This window comes from Mus caroli, chromosome 17 (assembly GCF_900094665.2).
Source record: "Mus caroli chromosome 17, CAROLI_EIJ_v1.1, whole genome shotgun sequence".
NCBI lineage: Eukaryota > Metazoa > Chordata > Mammalia > Rodentia > Muridae > Mus > Mus caroli.
Genome location: NC_034586.1, coordinates 33,457,029 through 33,475,018, shown reverse-complemented (window position 1 = coordinate 33,475,018; position 17,990 = coordinate 33,457,029). Strand labels below are relative to the sequence as shown.

The following is a 17,990-nucleotide window of genomic DNA, read 5'->3' as shown; positions in this document are numbered from 1 at the left end:
TTGATACATATGCAGCTAGAGACAAGAGCTCCGGGGTACTGGTTAGTTCATATTGTTGTTCCACCTATAGGGTTGCAGTTCCCTTTAGCTCCTTGGGTATTTTCTCTAGCTTCTCCATTGGGGGCCCTGATATCCATCCAATAGCTGTCTGTGAGCATCCACTTCTGTGTTTGCTAGGCCCCGGCATAGTCTCACAAGAGACATCTATATCTGGGTCCTTTCAGCAAAATCTTACTAGTATATGCAATGGTGTCAGCGTTTGGAAGCTGATTATGGGATGGATCCCTGGTCCTGTAACTCCTGCATTTCTTTAAGTGAGTTATTAAAGTCTTTCTTGATGTCCTTTACCAGCATCAAGAGATATGATTTTAAATCTGAGTCTTGCATTTCGGGTTTGTTGGGGTATCCAGGACTGGCTGACGTGGGAGTGCTGGGTTCTGATGATGGTGAGTGGTCTTGGTTTCTGTTAGTAAGATTCTTACGTTTACCTTTTACCATCTGGTATTCTCTCGAGTTAGTTGTTATAGTTGTCTCTGGTTGGACTTTGTTCCTCCTGTGATTCTGTTAGCCTCTGTCAGCAGACCTGGGAGTGTAGCTCTCTCCTGAGTTTCAGTGATCAGAGTACTCTCTGCAGGCAAGCTCTCCTCTTGCAGGGAAGGTGCACAGATATCTGGCATTTGGACCTGCCTACTGACTGAAGATGAAGGCCCAAAGCAGGGCCTGTCCCAGAAGCTGTGTCGCTTCTGCCTGTCCCAGAGGCTGTGTAGCTTCTGTAGTGTGCACACTCACCTGTGCAGACTAGTCACTGAGGCATCCGGGACCCAAGATGGCTCCCCGAGGTGCGCTGCGCCCAATAGTCACATCTTAAGCTCATTGTGCACAGATGATTGAGTCAATTGTCACTAGGAAAATTTTTCACCAAATTTAAATATACCTGTGTTTAAATATACCTGAAATAAACTAATTGGGGTCAGACTCCTTAAGTTTGAACCAACACTGCACTTATAGCCTTCTTAAACCAAACTACCTGCTTGCCTCCCAAAGATCATCTTTCTGCTGACTGTGGTGGACTCAGAGACCACAACAATGATATTTTACTTACTGTATCATTATCCCTAAGAAGCCTGTTTGTTTTCTAAAGAGAGACAAATGGTGAATGGATCCAGATGGGAGGAGAGATGAGGGCAATCTGGGAGGAGTAGAAAGAGGGAACACCCTTATCAGGATATACTATGAGTTAAAAACATCTATTTTAAATAATAGGAAAATAGAGAGATGACTGCATGTTTCCTTGCTTGTCCTCAGCTCAACTTCTCCACTCGGATACAGTCAAGGAACCACCACCTACCACTCCGATCCAATACAGATAATGTTTGCTTGAGACTCATTCCTCCTAGCTACATAAGGGCCACCATTCATTCTTGCTTGCTTTCAAATCCAGATGTAGAAGTCACAGCTCCTTTAGCACCATTACTGCCTGGACACTGTCATGGTTCCTGCCAAGATTATAATGGAGTGAATCTCTGAACATGTAAGCCTGGCATAAGGAAAGGTTCTGAGACTAATATCTGTCTTTATTGCTTTGCCCCATCTACTTCGAGAATGAAGACAATTTTCAGCAATCAGACTGTCAACATCCCAGAAAATGTTGACATCACTCTGGAGGGGCACACAGTCATTGTGAAGGAGCACATCAGAACTCCGAGGAGGGACTTCCATCAGATCAATGTAGAACTGAGTCTTCTTGGAAAGTAAATAAAACGCTCTGGGTTGACAAATTGTGGGATAACAAAAAGGAACTGACTACTGTCAAAACCATCTAGAGTCATGTTCAGAACATGATCAAGGGTGTTACACTGGGTTTCTGTTATAAGATAAGGTCTGTATATGATCACTTTCCCATCAACATCATTACTCAAGAGAATAGGCCTTTGGTTGAAACCTGAAATTTCTTGGATGAAAAATACATCAGCAGGGTTCAGATGAGGACAGGTGTTGCTTGTCCTGTCTCTCAATCCCAGAAGGATGAATTAATCCATGAAGGAAATAATATTGAACTTGATTCAAATTCAGTCACTCAGATTCAGCAAGCCACAACAGTTAAAAACAAGGGTATCAGGAAGTTTTTGGATGGCCTCTATATGTCTGAGAAGGTAACCATGCAGCAGGTTGATTGATGAGTGAGGCCTCAGTTTCCTAGCTCCAGAAACAAAATCCTCATCACAAGGACAATTTGGGCTCTTTTAGGAGAATAAAGACTTACATATTGAAAAAAGAAGAAAAAAAGGATGTATTTTTATCATGGTTTATTTTCACATCAGTGAAAAATCTCACTACACAGGTCCTGGGGTCAGGTGTGGTTCGTATTTCATGTTTTTGCCAGAAGCTTGGTGCTGTGTTCCAAGTTTAGAGAGGGCTCTGTGACTTGTTGGCTGAATGTTTCCATAACTGAGCTGCACTGGATGTCTCAATACACAATTGAGAAAGAAGATCTATTCAACAACCAGGCTGCTTTTCCTAATCCAAACACAATTTGTGTGGGCTGGAGGGGGTATGGGCTGCTTCACAGTTTTAATCCTCACTGGGTGGTCGATAATCTGCCCGATGTAAAAATTGTTCCAGACCCTGGAATCCAGAAAAGAAAAGCATGCAAAATTCACAACTCTGTGATTGGAAGGATGGCTGAGCTTTCAAAAGAGCAGTGAACCTGAGTTCATTTCCATGCATCATCAAAGGGCCACTCACAATCTCCTGTTAGTCAAGGTGCAAGGGAATAGACGCTATCCTCTGGATTGCAAGGGCATCTCCAATAGATTGGCATGTACTACAGACTTACAAACATACACAGAAATAAAAACTAAAATTAACCAAGTGCCCTTCTCTAAAACAAGGTTTGTGTAGTTGTGAAGTTGCCATACATGGCCAAATGTTGTTTCTTCTAGTCTGCTTTGCTTTTGCTGTGGCAAAACAAACAAACAAACAAACAGGACCAAAACTAATTGAGGAAGAATGTGCTTTTTTCATCTGAGAAGTCCCAGGTCACATTTCAATACTGAGTTAGGCATTCATGGGCAGAACAAGGAGACAGGAGCACCTCATGGAGGACTGCAGTTACTGGGTTGCTCTCCTGTTTTCATATATAATGCAATAGAACAATGCCCAACAGTGAGCTGGGCCCTTACATATTACCTAGAGGAAAACTGTTGGAGGTAGTTTCTCCATCGAGTGTTCTTTTCCCTGTATAAAGGAAACTTGTGTCAAATTGACAAAACCAAAACATCAACCAGGACAAGGTCTGAATAAGAATGTCCTGTACAGGCTCAACTGTTTGTTCACTTCATTCTCAACTGCTAAAGCTTTTCAGGAAAGTATGAAACTCGCTGATTGGGTGCCTAGCTGAAGAATCCTTCATGTCCTGCAAATCTCTCAGAAATCACAACACACATTGAAGCTATGCTAAGACACCTAATAAAGAGTCACCTGATCTGTCCCTCACCCATAATCTAGATGAACCTATACCTACCACTTGTGTCTCTGAAATGAACACTGTCCCCTCTCACTCTGCAAAGACTGTGTTTTCTTCTGGTACCACACAACTCATTCTGCCCAAAGATGGTTTGCAGTTTTAGCCTGTTTGTAGTTTTTTGAGTATTTCTACATGGTACCATTTCCTATTTTTATAGAACAGACTGCAAGAAGTACCAGTTAGATTTGGTGAACACTGAAGAGCCCAGTTCCAATTGGAGAATAGGGAGAATCCATTTAAGTTAAACCAGAAATTTATATTTCCCGGTAATGCACCTTAGCCACTCTGAACCCTGGGTCCTCTGTAAGGCTCTTTCCTTCCAGATCTCAGGACTCATGCATATGGTTCTGGATCAAGCACACGGATCATAAGATTTCAGGATCAACGTATTCCTCTTTTGCTTAGGAGTACAGATTCAGGACTTGTATCACTTCACTTTATAACCTTCATGAGAATTAGGGAATTGGTGTCTCCAGGAATTGCCAATAGGAATGACAGATATGTTTGTTGCCTTAGTGTGGGTCTGCTCCAGTCTCCCCAGTTGTGGGTACAGGACATCCTTGCTACAGCTCATATTCTCTGAATTCTCTTGAAGGAAAGAGATACATGCAGTCTTCTATTTTAATATGCCTTAAACAGCTCAATGGGCCAGACCCAAACTAACACAATTGCTAATGCCTACCCTCTGATGCTCCTGAATTATACTTACTAATATCTATACTCCACCTTTGCTACCCTGGACCCAGGCCTACAACCTTCCCAGGCCCTAATTCCTGATTTTTCCATGTAGGCAGTACTCTGTGTATCTACCCTACACTTTTCAGGGTTGTACCTTCTCCTTCAGATATGGTATCTTACTCCTCCACCTGCATCCTTCTCTGGGAATCCTAGTAGTTCCACCTCTGCCTACCTGCCCAGCCATTGGACACCAGCAACTCTATTTACCAATCATAGCCAATAGGAGACATAGTTCTTCAGTGTCTTGTATGTAGACATGAGGATTCCAATGTAATTTTGGAAACCCAAATAACATAATGCAAGCATTAAGCCAAATCAACAATACATTCTGAGATGGGTAATGTAAGGATTGACTGGTAGAATCTAGGAACTCTAGAGCCTGCCTCCTCAGTCTCACCTAAATCTTGAGGCCAGTATCCTGGGACTAGTGTGTAGGGACAAGGTGCTATACCCTGATCCATGTCCTACTGGCTTGAGTCACAATTTTCTCCTGAGTCCAACCTCAGGGACCAACATGTCAGCAATTCTAGGCCATTTTATTCTAAATATGTCCTGACGATCCATGGATCCTTGTTCGAATTAATGGGGGCTTGCAGTGTTTGTGGGGTTTTTTGTTTGTTTGTTTCATTTAGTTTGTTGTTGTAGTTGTTTTGTTTTGTTTTTTGCAACCCTAAGATTTTCTTATTTTAAATTGTATTTTTTTTTTTACTTTTTTTACACTCCAGATTTAACTCCCCATCTAGTCGACTCTCTAACTGGTCCACATTCCATACCTCCTCCCTCATCTCAACGAGAATGTCCACAACCCCTGAGCCCCCTCAGCACCAGACCTCTTCACTCCATAGGGCACCCAGTCTTTTTTTTTCTCTGTTCTCTTTTTTCCTCATTTTTATTACATTTTTAATTCATTTACATTTCAAATGCTATCCTGAAGGTCCCCTATACACTCCCCCCACCCTACTCCCCAACTTACCCACTCCTGCTTCCTGGCCCTGGCATTCCCCTGGGGTATATGATCTTTCCAAGACCAAGGACCTCTCCTCCCACTGATGGCTGCCTAGGCCATCCTCTGTTACATATGCAACTAGAGACACAGTTCTATGGGGTACTGGTTAGTTCATATTGTTGATCCTCCTATAGCGCCTTGGGTACTTTCTCTAGCTCCTTCTTTACGGGCCCTGTGTTCCATCCAATAGATGACTGTTGAGCATCCACTTCTGTATTTGCCAGGCACTGGCATAGCCTCACAAGATATAGCTATATCAGGGTGCTGTCAGCACAATTTTCTAGCATATGCAATAGTGTCTGGGTTTGGTGGTGGTATAAGGGATGGATCCCTGGATGGGGCAGTCTCTGGATGATCCTTTATTCCATCTCAGCTCTGAACTTTGTCTCTGTAACTTCTTCCATGGGTATTTTGTTCCCCATTCTAAGAAGGAATGAAGTATCCACACTTTGGTCTTCCTTCTTCTTGAGTTTCATGTGTTTTGCAAATTGTATCTTGGGTATTCTAAGTTTCAGGGTTAATGTCCATTTATCAGTGCATATCATGTATGTTCTTTTGTAATTGGGTTACCTCACTCAGGATGATATCCTCCAGATCCATCCATTTCCCTAGGAATTTCATAAATTTATTCTTTTTAATAGCTGAGTAGTACTCCATTGTGTAAATACACCACGTTTTCTGTATCCATTCCTCTGTAGAGGGACATCTAGATTCATTGCAGCTTCTGGCTATTATAAATAAGGCTATTATGAAAATAGTGGAGCATGTGTCCATATTTCAAGTTGTAATATCTTCTGGGTATCTGCCAAGAGATGTAATGCTGGATCTTCCTGTAGGACTATGTCCAATTTTCTGAGGAACTACCAGACTGATTTCCAGAGTGGTTGTACAAGCTTGCAATCCCACCAACAATGGAGGAGTGTTCCTCTTTCTCCACATCCTCGCCAGCATCTGCTGTCACCTGAATTTTTNATCTTAGCCATTCTGACTGGTGTGAGATGGAATCTCAGGGTTGTTTGATTTGCATTTCCCTGCTAATTAAGGATGTTGAACATTTTTTCAGGTGCTTCTCAGCCATTCGGTATTCCTCATTTGAAGATTCTTTGTTTAGCTCTGTACTCCATTTCTTAATAGAGTTATTTGACTTTCTGGGGTCCATCTTCTGGAGTTCCTTATATATATTGGAAATTAGTCCCCTATCTCATTTAGGATTGGTAAAGATACTTTCAAACTGCTGGTGGCTTTTTTGTCTTATTGACAGTATGTTTTGCCCTGCAGAAGTTTTGCAATTCCCCTATCTCATTTAGGATTGGTAAAGATACTTTCTCAAACTGCTGGTGGCTTTTTTGTCTTATTGACAGTATGTTTTGCCCTGCAGAAGTTTTGCAATTTTATAAGGTCTCATTTGTCGATTCTCGATCTTACAGCACAAGCCATTGCTGTTCTGTTTAGGAATTTTTCCCCTGTGCCCATATCTTCGAGGCTTTTCCCCATTTTCTCCTCTATAAGTTTCAGAGTCTCTGGTTTTATGTGGAGTTCCTTGATCCACTTAGACTTGAGCTTTGTACAAGGAGATAAGGATGGATCAATTCGCATTCTTCTACATGCAAACTGCAAGCTGTACCAGCACCATTTGATGAAAATGCTGTCATTTTTTCACTGGGTGATTTTATCTCCCTTGTCAAAGATCCAGTGACCATAGGTTTGTGGGTTCATTTCTGGGTCTTCAATTCTATTCCATTGATCTACCTGTCTGTCACTGTACCTTTATCATGCAGTTTTTATCACAAATGCTCTGTAGTACAGCTTGAGTTCAGGCATGGTAATTCCACCAGAGGTTCTTTTATTGTTGAGAATACTTTTTGCTATCTTAGGGTTTTTGTTATTCCATTTGAATTTGCAAATTGCTCTTTCTAATTATGTGAAGAATTGAGTTGGAATGTTGATGGGGATTTCATTGAATCTGTAGATTGCTATCAGCAATATAGCTATTTTGACTATATTAATCCTGCCAATCCATGAGCATAGGAGATCTTTCCATCTTCTGAGATCTTCTTGGAATTCTTTCTTCAGTGACTTGAAGTTCTTATCATACAGATCTTTCACTTCCTTACTTAGAGTCACACCAAGGTATTTTATATTATTTGTGATTATTGTGAAGGTTGTTGTTTCCCTAATTTTTTTCTCAGCCTGTTCATCCTTTGTGTAGAGAAAGGCCACTGACTTGTTTGATTTACTTTTATATCCAAGTACTCCACTGAAGCTGTTTTTCAGTTTTAGGAGTTCTCTGGTGGAATTTTTAGGATCACTTATATATACTATCTTATCATTTGCAAATAGTGATATTTTTACTTTTTCCTTTCCAATTTATATCCCCTTTATCTCCTTTTGTTGTCTAATACCTCCGGCTAGGACTTCAAGTACTATATTGAATGGGTAGGGAGAAAATGGGCAGCCTTTTCTAGTCCCTGATTTTAGTTGGATTGCTTCGAGTTTCTCTCCATTTAATTTGATGTTGGCTACTGGTTTGCAATATATTGTTTTTATTATGTTTTGGTATGGGCCTTGAATTCCTGATCTTCCAAGATTTTATCATGAAGGGGTGTTGGATTTTGTCAAATGCTTTCTCAGCATCTAGTGAAATGATCATGTGGTTTTTGTCTTTGAGGTTGTTTATTTAGTGGACTATGTTGATAGATTCCCGTATATTAAACCATCCCTGCATCTCTGAAATGAAGCCTACTTGAACATGATGGATGATCATTTTGATATGTTCTTGGATTCAGTTTGCGAGAATTTTATTGAGTATTTTTATATCAATATTCATAAGGGAAATTGGTCTGAAATTCTCTTTCTTTGATGGATCTTTTTGTGGTTTAGGTATCAGAGTAATTGTAGCTTCATAGAATGAATTGGGTAGAGTACCTTCTGTTTCTATTTTGTGGAATAGTTTGAGGAGAATTGGAATTCGTTCTTCTTTGAAAGTCTGATAGAACTCTGCACTAAACCCATCTGGTCCTGGGCTTTTTTTTGTTGGGAGACTATTAATGACTACCTCTATTTCTTTAGGGGATATGGGACTGTTTAGATTATTAATCTGGTCCTGATTTAATTTTGATACCTGGTATCTGTAAAGGAATTTGTCATATCATCTCCCAGGAAAGAATGAATCCCAGCAAATGATGTTTTAGGGAAGTCAGTCACTCCCACCCTGTATTTGTGCATCCTAAAGATGACAATAATGTTTTGATGGGTGATGGGAGTCCTTGAATGCCTTGGTCCTATTGTCATCATGGCCACATTCAATAGTGTCCTTTTTCTTCTTTTCAATCTATTTCTAATTTTTCTTTGGCACAATGTAGAGGGGTGGCCAAGCCAAGGTTTTTATTACTGTCAGACACCAGGCTTTGATCTGTTGTGGTTAAACCTGGTTTTTCCTCCCCGTCCCATACTCCCAGAAATAAGACTAAGACTCAAGTTGTATTTACAAATACCTTGGGCATATAGCTAGGCTGTACTCTGACTAGATTATAACTAACAATACCCATTTATTTTAAGCTGCATTTTGCCATGTGGCTGATTACTTGTGGTCAGGTACCACGTGTCCATGTGTCTGTCTCCTCACCTTTTTTCAGGCTCCTTTCTCTGACTCCTCTCCCACAATTCTTTCACCTCAGGATATCCCACCTCTATTTTCTGCCTAAGCCATAAGCCATAAGCTTTTTAATTGACAGGTGAGGCATCCATACACTCCACAAGATGACCACTCTACAATTATCCCTTTTAGTCCAAAAGAATGTTATTTTTTTTCAAATATAAATTAAATACAATTGAAACAATTATGAAAACTATAAGGTATGGTATACATTTATAATGCCCAGTCCATTTATATTTGGCAACTCACATAAAGTCTTTGGCTTTTGTAGTTCTGCTTCTGGCTAACTGTTCTGATCAACTGAAGTTTATCACTTCAGAACATAATTTTTTGTGTTTAAAAGCTTACCTTAAGAAAAGTGTGGTACTTAGAACACCCAAGATACAATTTGTAAAACACATGAAACTCAAGATGAAGGAAGACCAAAGTGTGGATACTTCATTCCTTCTTAGAACGGGGTACAAAATACATGGGTATTTTGAATACCCTTCCAAGAATGAGTTTCAGAGACAAAGTTCAAAGCAAAGACTAAAGGAAGGATCACACAGAGACTGCCCAACCAGGGGATCCATCCCATATATAACCACCAAACCCAGACACTATTGCATATGCCAGAAAAATTGTGCTGGCAGGACCCTGATATAGCTATCTCTTGTGAGGCTATGCCAGTGCCTGGCAAATACAGAAGCTCACAGTCATCTATTGGATGGAACACAGGGCCCCTAATGGGAGACCTAGAGAAAGTACCCAAGGCACTAAAGGGGTCTGCAACCTATCGGTGGAACAACAATATGAACTAACCAGTACCCCCCCCCCTTCCAAAGCTGTGTCTCTAGTTGCATATGTAGCAGAGGATGGCCTAGGCAGCCATCAATGGGAGGAGAGGCCCTTGTTCTTGCAAAGATCATATGCCCCAGTACAGGGGAATGTGAGGGCTAGGAATCAGGAGTGGGTGGGTTGGGGAGCAGGGCGGGGGGGGGGCGTATAGAGGACTTTCAGGATAGCATTTGAAATGTAAATGGAGAAAATATCTAATAAAAAAATTAAATAAAAAAAAGAAAGGTATGGTACTACTCTGGGATCTCAAACACCCTCTGTAGTAACCAACCAAATAGTATAGAATTTCCACTTCCCTAAACCCAAGTTGAAACAACCTTCTCTGGTCAATACCTGACAGCAACATAAACTTAATTTTTTAAACCTTCAAAATATTCTTCCTGAACTNTAAATTAATTGCCAACACCTTTATTCCCAGCCCTTGAGAGGCAGAGTTAAGTAGATCTCTGGGTTCAAGGCCAGTCTCCTATACATATTAAATTTAGGTCAGGCAGACAGGCAGCTCTACTCTGTGTGTGTGTGTGTGTGTGTGTGTGTGTGTGTATGTGTGTCTGTGTTTGTGTCTGTGTGTCTGTCTGTGTCTATCTGTATCTCTGTGTGTCTGTCTGTGTAAAATCAAATATGTATACATACACACATATATAATTTGTTATATGTGTAACTATATTATATAATATAAAACATTTCCTTTAATATACTTACTATATTATATACATACAATATATTTTATTACATTATATATTTGCCTGTTTATTTCAATGAAGCTGTATTTTCTACATTGTAAGTGAAACTAAAATATTAAGAAAATAGGATTAAAGGCCAAGAAATCTCTAATGGGGAAGATGAGCCTGTAACAAGCAGAAATGTTCATATATATTATTTTTAACATTTCATTGTATTTTGGAAGACAGTTGTTGCTTTTTGTAAACATTCTGCTTTCATGTGTACATGCACTGTATTATTTGAGTGTTCAATACATCAAATGTCTGAAATCTTACATGTCCTCACCCAGTGAACTTGGACTGATATAATGTCCATAATCATTACTTCCTTGGATGGTAGATCAATTTCTAAAACTGTGTGGATGTCCTGACATCAAAATGCTTGAGAACTGCTGATTTATTGGCCTCTAGATGGGCTCAGAGGATATTATGACGAAGATGGTGGGGGGACAATCAGGATCCCCAGACACTGTTCCTAGACATCCAGGCCCCAGCGTTGGATCTGAGCTGAGTAGGCAGGGCCCTGGAGCTTTCCCTCCCAGGAGTTCATCTTTCCATTACTCACTGCCATTGGGATTCCTTAGAGATTCAATCAGCCTCCTTCCAATCAAAATGTATTATAAAGGGAATATTGACTACCAGAGACTCAGTCTCCACTCTTCAAGCAGGATAAAGACCTTTGTCCCTGAGGCTCTCCTCCTGATGTTCCTGGTTGTGATGACCCTGACCCAGCATCCAGAAGACAAGTGTATGTGTCAGGAGAGAAAGGACCTCAACTGGAAGAGCAAAAAGAATGCATCTCCCCTGGGGCAGCATCAGGAAAACCTAGTCCCCAGCTTAGCCCAGCCATCACCTTATGTTTTTTCTCCATCCTGCATTCTGAGGATTTCCCTGCTCCACTCCAAATCCAACCACACCCCATACCTGCTTGGGATCCTGGGAGAAGGGTTGGAATTTCACCTTGGGCTGCCTATAGGTTCAAACTTTCAACTCTATTTCCAAACCCTCTTGACCTGACCTGACCTGACCTCTGTAACTCCAGTTCATCTTTGCTGTCCTTGTGGCCCACACACAGCACCAGGAATACAACAGCAGAGGAAAGAGCCCAAGTTGGAGCCCTGGTTACCATGGTTAGAGCAGCAAGGGACAGAATACTGGGAGAGGCAGACAGAGAGAAACATGAGACTCACAAAGAAGTTCATAGAAAAACTAAACAAACTGTTCCACCTCAACAGCCATAACGCAACTGGTGAGTTAACTGCACTAGAAATCCCAACTTTCCAGATCCCCAAGGGGTTGCCCCTAGGCACCATGTCTTTACCCCAGAAAGTATTACCCATGGAGACTCTAGAGTCCAGAGAGCCACTGTTCTAGTTTAAGTCCAAATGTGAAGGTTAGAAAAGTACCTGGGTGGGGTGTGTACTCATTGGGGGGTCCTACCAATAACTGAACCCGGTGAGAATGACTGAGAGAGGGGTCTTGCCTAGGCTATCACATAATCTGCAATGTGCTCTGTGGTGGGTACTACAACCAAGGATACTGCGAATTAACCTATAATGGCCACCTTTATATCACTCTGAAAAAGCACTTGGACGAGTCAATAAGTCAACTGAGATCCTCAGGAGTAAGTGAGAGGGGAACAGTTTAGCAAGGGAGCTAAAGTCTTCCCTGAAGGGAACCAGAAGGAGTTGCTCCTCACACAGATGGACTATGGGGAGGAGATTTTGCTGAGAACAGGTAAGAATGAAAATGCCCCCGTCTGCTCTGAGACTTCGAGGTAGTCTGATGAGGTCTTCAGAATTGTGTGGAAAATCTTTCCTGACATGAGCACCCCATCTGCATTGAAGCAGATGTAGGATTCAAAGTGACCCCCAGGACCCAACTAAAATGCTGGGAAGTTGACCTGAAGTAATCTACTCCCTGCATCTAGGAAGTGGGACAGGGCTCCTGCAGGTGGCTTGCTAACAAGTCTAGATGACTTGATGAGTTCAGCGAGACACATTTGTTTGAAAGTATGTGAACAGCATGCTAAAGGATGAAACCCCAAGTAAGCCTATGAAACCTTCCTACACTAAAATACCAACACACACATACCAAAACACACACACACAAACAGATGTAATGAGCAGACCAAAAACCAGGCAGACAGACACACACAGCAAGATATCACTGAGAGTGTTCAAATTACAGTTGTTCATACTAACACAAACTTCAGTGGAATAATTTATAGGTATTAAGATGTTTAATGCCACTAGTGGTGGCACATGCCTTTAATCTGAGCACTTTTAAAAGTAGGCATATCACTAAGAGTTCAAGGACAGCCTGCTTAAGGCAGTGAGTGAGGTTCAGGCCGCGGCCAAGACAACGTAGTGAAAGAGAACCTGTCTCAAAAATCAACCATACAGAGAAAAATTAAAAAGGAGTTGTTAAGTATACCATGGGAATTTTAAGTGCTCAAATAATCCTAATGTTCTCCTGGGAGGGTGGAAAGGCTGCTGTGCAACCCATCCATCAACTCATATTTTATATTTGAGAAGGAAGAGAATATAGCCCTCGAGTCTGCTTTGTTGCCTGATCTAGCATGAGTCAAGGGGAAGGCAGCTGCCAGCAGCAGAAAATAGCTAAAGGACTCTGTGACTCTTATCTTTGGGAATGGTGAGAGAGAATGGTGACTTTTCCCTATTGTTCACTCTGAACTGTTGTTGAGTGTTCCGTACCTCATGCTACTCTGTGAACCTGTCACCCAAATGGGGATGAGTTCCAGCTTCAAATCAATATTGTCCAGGCAAGAGCACGCCACACAGCTAAGGAGAGTGACAGTGTAGAGATGTGGAAATCCCCAGTGTTGGCCTTCAGAGCAGAGGCACCTGCATGAGATCTCCAGCTGGAAAGTCCAACCTGGGAACTTGTCCTCACCCTCTTCTTCTGGCATCATACCCCACTGCAATTTTTTTCATTTTCACTCTCATTTTTTATGTCACTGGGAGTATGTCAACATTTTAATTCTCTCTTTTTTTGTGAAATATGGATTGAGTAGGCTAGGATGGACAGGGACTTGACATGTAGCTGAGGAGTCTCTAGAACTTCAGGAGCTGGTTTATGAGCTTTGCCTCTATAACTAATTACAGTATTTTGTTTGTTATGTTTTTATGAGGTGCTGAGGGTGATAGTGCCCAAGGCACTCTGTGTGTTTCACACAGCAACGATCCCCTGCTCTCAGTTGTTTTGAGTATCTGTATGGATTTGCAGAGGTAACTATATTTGTCTGCATCAATACAATCTATAATTAAAATATTGCTGAATGAGACCTCATTGACATATTAGTTACTTATAAAACTCATCATTCACAGGTGATAGCATGGAGCATTAAAAGGCAAGTGTCTGATATAATGAAAGAGTTGCTTTAAAGTTTACAATCTCTCTCTTGAGAGATACATTTGTTTTTTCATTTATGCATATAAGTGTTTTGCATAGAGGTATGTCTCTACCTTGACTAACATATTGTCCTAAAAGACAGGGAAGCACGAATATCCCTGGACCAATCCAAGAGTGCCAACAGTTCATAGCCTCAGTGCTATCTCTCCAAACACTACAATTTATTCTCCTCCTCCTTCTTGTTCTTCTTCTTTTCCTCCTCCTCCTCCTCTTCCTTACCTTCCTCCTCTTCATCCTCCTTCTTCTTTCTCTCTCTCTATATATGCATATATATACATATGTGTATGTATATATATATATATATATATATATATATATTACTTGTGTGTGTGTGTGTGTGTGTGTGTGTGTGTATACCAAGGCTCCATGAGGACAGTCTTAGAGAAAACCACATAGAAAATAGAAACAGCATAGCTGGTCAAGGGCCACACTGGTCCTTATTTATTATATGACTTTGTTCAACCAGTTGAGGTTGACTGGCTTCTCTAAGAATTTGAAATGTGAATGTCCTGCCAAGATCAGTGACAAGAAGATTAACTACCATGTGAGGAATCTCTAGAGCCCTGCTACCTAGCCTCAGATCCAGATATTTGCCCTGGTATCCTAGAAGCAGTGTCTGGGAACAAGTTGCTTACCCTGATCAATGTACCTGTCCTCTTGTCAACATCCTCCTGAGTCCTTCCCCAGATGCTGATCTGACTGACAGAATCAAAGAAGGAAAGGAAAGCAAAGACCTACATATCACACTGAAGAGTCGAGCTCTCATTCCTGATCTGGAGTTTTATTGCCTCTATGTTATATTAGGATCCTTTCCTGGCCAGCTCAAGCTACCTGTACTAATCCTTGGCTTCATGGCAATCTCAAATAAGAAAGATCTAAAGAAGGATCACGAAATTTAGGATGGAGTTAACTTCTCTGTCAGTGGTCATGGACATCATATCTCTAGAAGTCCAAGAGTAGAAGTGTCAGGAGCTATGATAGACAATGTACTAAGAATATATCTTTGATGTAATCCAACTCAAAATATTTTCCAGCTTCACCTTATGACACCAGGATGACCTTCCACAGACCTTGAAGACACAGACCTGCTCCACAACACTACACATTCCTGGGGAGTCTTTTAAAAATATCAACCACCCAAGTTATAGCCACCATTTAATATGTCGGAGAGTAAGGTCCCAGGTGTTCTTGCCCTTATCCTTTTCCTGAATCCTGTGGAGATACAGCCACCTCCTGCTACATTTATGTTCACATGGTTATTTTTATTAGGTCTGAACTTGACTTGGTGACATCATATGGGTTTTGTGGCTTAGGGCAGCTTCAATGACTCTATAGCTGTTGCATGGCAGCTGAAAAATCAGGAAGCAGTGGTCAAGCAGATTGAGAAATACCTCCTCTACCTCATCTGTTCCCTCCCTGCTGAATCCAAGTGCTGTAAGGTCAGATGTGGCACAGTTTTCTTCCTTTGCCAGAGGCTTGGTGCTGTATCCCAGGTGTAGACTAAGCTGTGGGACTTGTAAGGGGGAAGATCTCCAGGACTGGGCAGGACAGGATGTCTCACTAAACACACACAGAGAAGATCTCTATCAAGTCCTCAAACAATTTGCCTTTCCTTATCCACATTTAAGAGGTCTGCTTCTCTGATTTAGCCCTCAGTAAGTGATGGAGAATCTGCCAGGTGAATCAACTTGTTCTAGGCCATGGGGTCCAACAAAGAAAAAAGCTCAAAACAACAAAGAAAAAAGCTCAAAAATCACTACCATGGGATTGGAAGGATGACTTTGATTTTTAAATGTGCTTGCTGCTTGTGCGGGGGATCTGAGTTCATTTCCCAGGCCACACACATTCTCCCATTATTGCAGCTAATCCACTGAATTAGAGGTCTTCCTCTGGATTCCACAGGCATATCCAATCCACTGGTATGTACTAATACACACAGAGACACACAGAGAGAGACACACACACACACAGAGAGACACACACACACAAATATCCACAGGAGTCAAAACTAAAGTTACCCATACAACCAGTGCTCTCTCTCAATACAAGTTTGGAGTAGTTGTAAAGTTGCCATATATGCACAATGGTGGTTTATATTAGTCTTACTTTCTATTGCTGTGACAAAAACAAAAACAAAACAAAACAAAACAAAAAACAAAAAACAAAAACAAGACCAAGACCAAAACCAAAACCAACTTGAGGAGGAAAGTGTTTATTTCATCCAAAAAGTCCCAGGTCCCATTTCATCAGTGAGGAAGTTAGCACAGGAACCCAAGGAAGGAACATGGAAGCAGGGGCATTCCTTGGAGGACTGCTGTTTACTGCCTGCTCAGCCTGCTTTTAAAAATAATCTAGAAACACCTGCCCAGCAGTGAGTTGGGCCCTCCCATATCAATGAAATCTAGAAAATACTTTACAATCTTGGTTATTGACAATCTACTGGCAGTATTTTCTTTATTGATGTTCCTATCCCTTTATAAAGGTAGCATTTGTCAAATTGACAAAAATTAAACAAGAGCCAGGACAAGGTCTGAATGAGAAATATGCCTGATAGGCTCAAGTGTTTGCTTACTTGGTCCCCAGCAGATGGTGATTTGGGGACAATATTGGAACTTCCTGATCTGGAGCCTAGCCAGAAGAATCATTCATATCCTGCAAAGCTTCCCTCACAGTGCACATTTCCATTTCATGTGAGTCCATGCTAAGCACCCTGGTAAACAGTCACCTGACCTGCCTTTACCCATACTCTGGATGACCTTTCACCTCCCATTTGCCACCTCCCCACACACATGAACACTGTCCTTTGCAACTCTGCAAAGGGAGCCATCTTACCTTATTCCACAACTCATACTATGTGAGGTTGGGTTTGCAGATTGAGCTTCTTTGTAGTTCTCTGAAGATTCCTACATGGTACCATTTCCTATTTTTATGTAGGAGCCCTCAACAAATGCTAGTGACATTTGGTGATACTTTAGAGTTCACCAGGGGGAGAAAGAGAGAGTCAAGGTGAATTAAAGCAGAAATACACATTCCTGGGTGACACACACCAGCCAATCTGAGCCACGGCTCCTCTGCACAGAGGTTCTTTCCCTCCTTAACTCTGTGTCCATGCATATGGTTCTGGATCTGAGATATGGATCAGAAAGGTCCAGGATTCAGGGGTCCTCATTTGGCTTTAGGAGTACAAGCTGAGTCAGAACTGATCTCATCTTACTTTATAACCTTCATCTGCATTAGGTGACAGTTGTCTCTATGAATTACCAATAGGAAGGATAGACATGGTGAGCTGGGTAACAGAAGGATTAACTCCTAGGAACTAGGAACTCTAGATCTTTCTTGTCTCCTCACTCTAATACAGTTCTTGGTTCTGTATCCTAGGAGCGGGATCTGGGGATAAGTTGCTTTACCCTGATCCATGTTCTCCTGACCTGTGTCACAACTTCCTTCTGAGTCCCACCTAAAGGGCCAATATATCAACAATTCTAGACCATTTACCTCTCAACAGGTCTGCACATACTTAGAGATTATGTGTATCTCTGAGGTAAATTTGCTTATCTGGTCTATATCCTTCCATAGTAGCTATGCTGGGCACCAAATTTTGAGAAACCATTATTTCATTGAAAATAAAATAACTGCCACCTGCAGACAAAATAGGTCCTTTGAGTCCAAGGACACTTATTGCTCTTGAAGAGACTTGTAGGGTTTGTTAATTCTGATCCTTGTGATATTTATCCCAGTGATTCCAAAAAGAACTCTATTTCTAATGTCAAAGTTAGGAGGCCATGCACTTGGGTAGAGTCTGGCCATAGTCCTAGGCAACAGTCTGTTCCTCCTATTATCTTCAAGACCAATATTTCCATTCACTCATCTGACATTCATCTCAGGAGTCACTTCCTTGCCTGGAAAGCTTGAAGTCTAAGTTTTAAATGGATTTTAATAAACTCTATTAGTTATTAATATGCCCTGGTCAGCCCCTCAATAATTGAGGCGGGGTCCTATGGTATTTCTAGTCAGCTCTGGCATAATTACTGGATGAATTAACACATAATCTATTTTTCTACATGTTAGATT

At 41.3% G+C, this 17,990-nt stretch overlaps 1 protein-coding gene and 1 pseudogene across 1 annotated transcript in view; both read left to right on the top strand.

Annotated features, from left to right (window-relative positions):
* The window catches only part of LOC110283719 (E3 ubiquitin-protein ligase TRIM39), a 529,744-nt gene that overhangs the window by 384,507 nt on the left and 127,247 nt on the right, over positions 1-17,990 (top strand). The window lies entirely within an intron of this gene.
* LOC110283876 lies at positions 1,603-2,177 on the top strand (annotated as a pseudogene).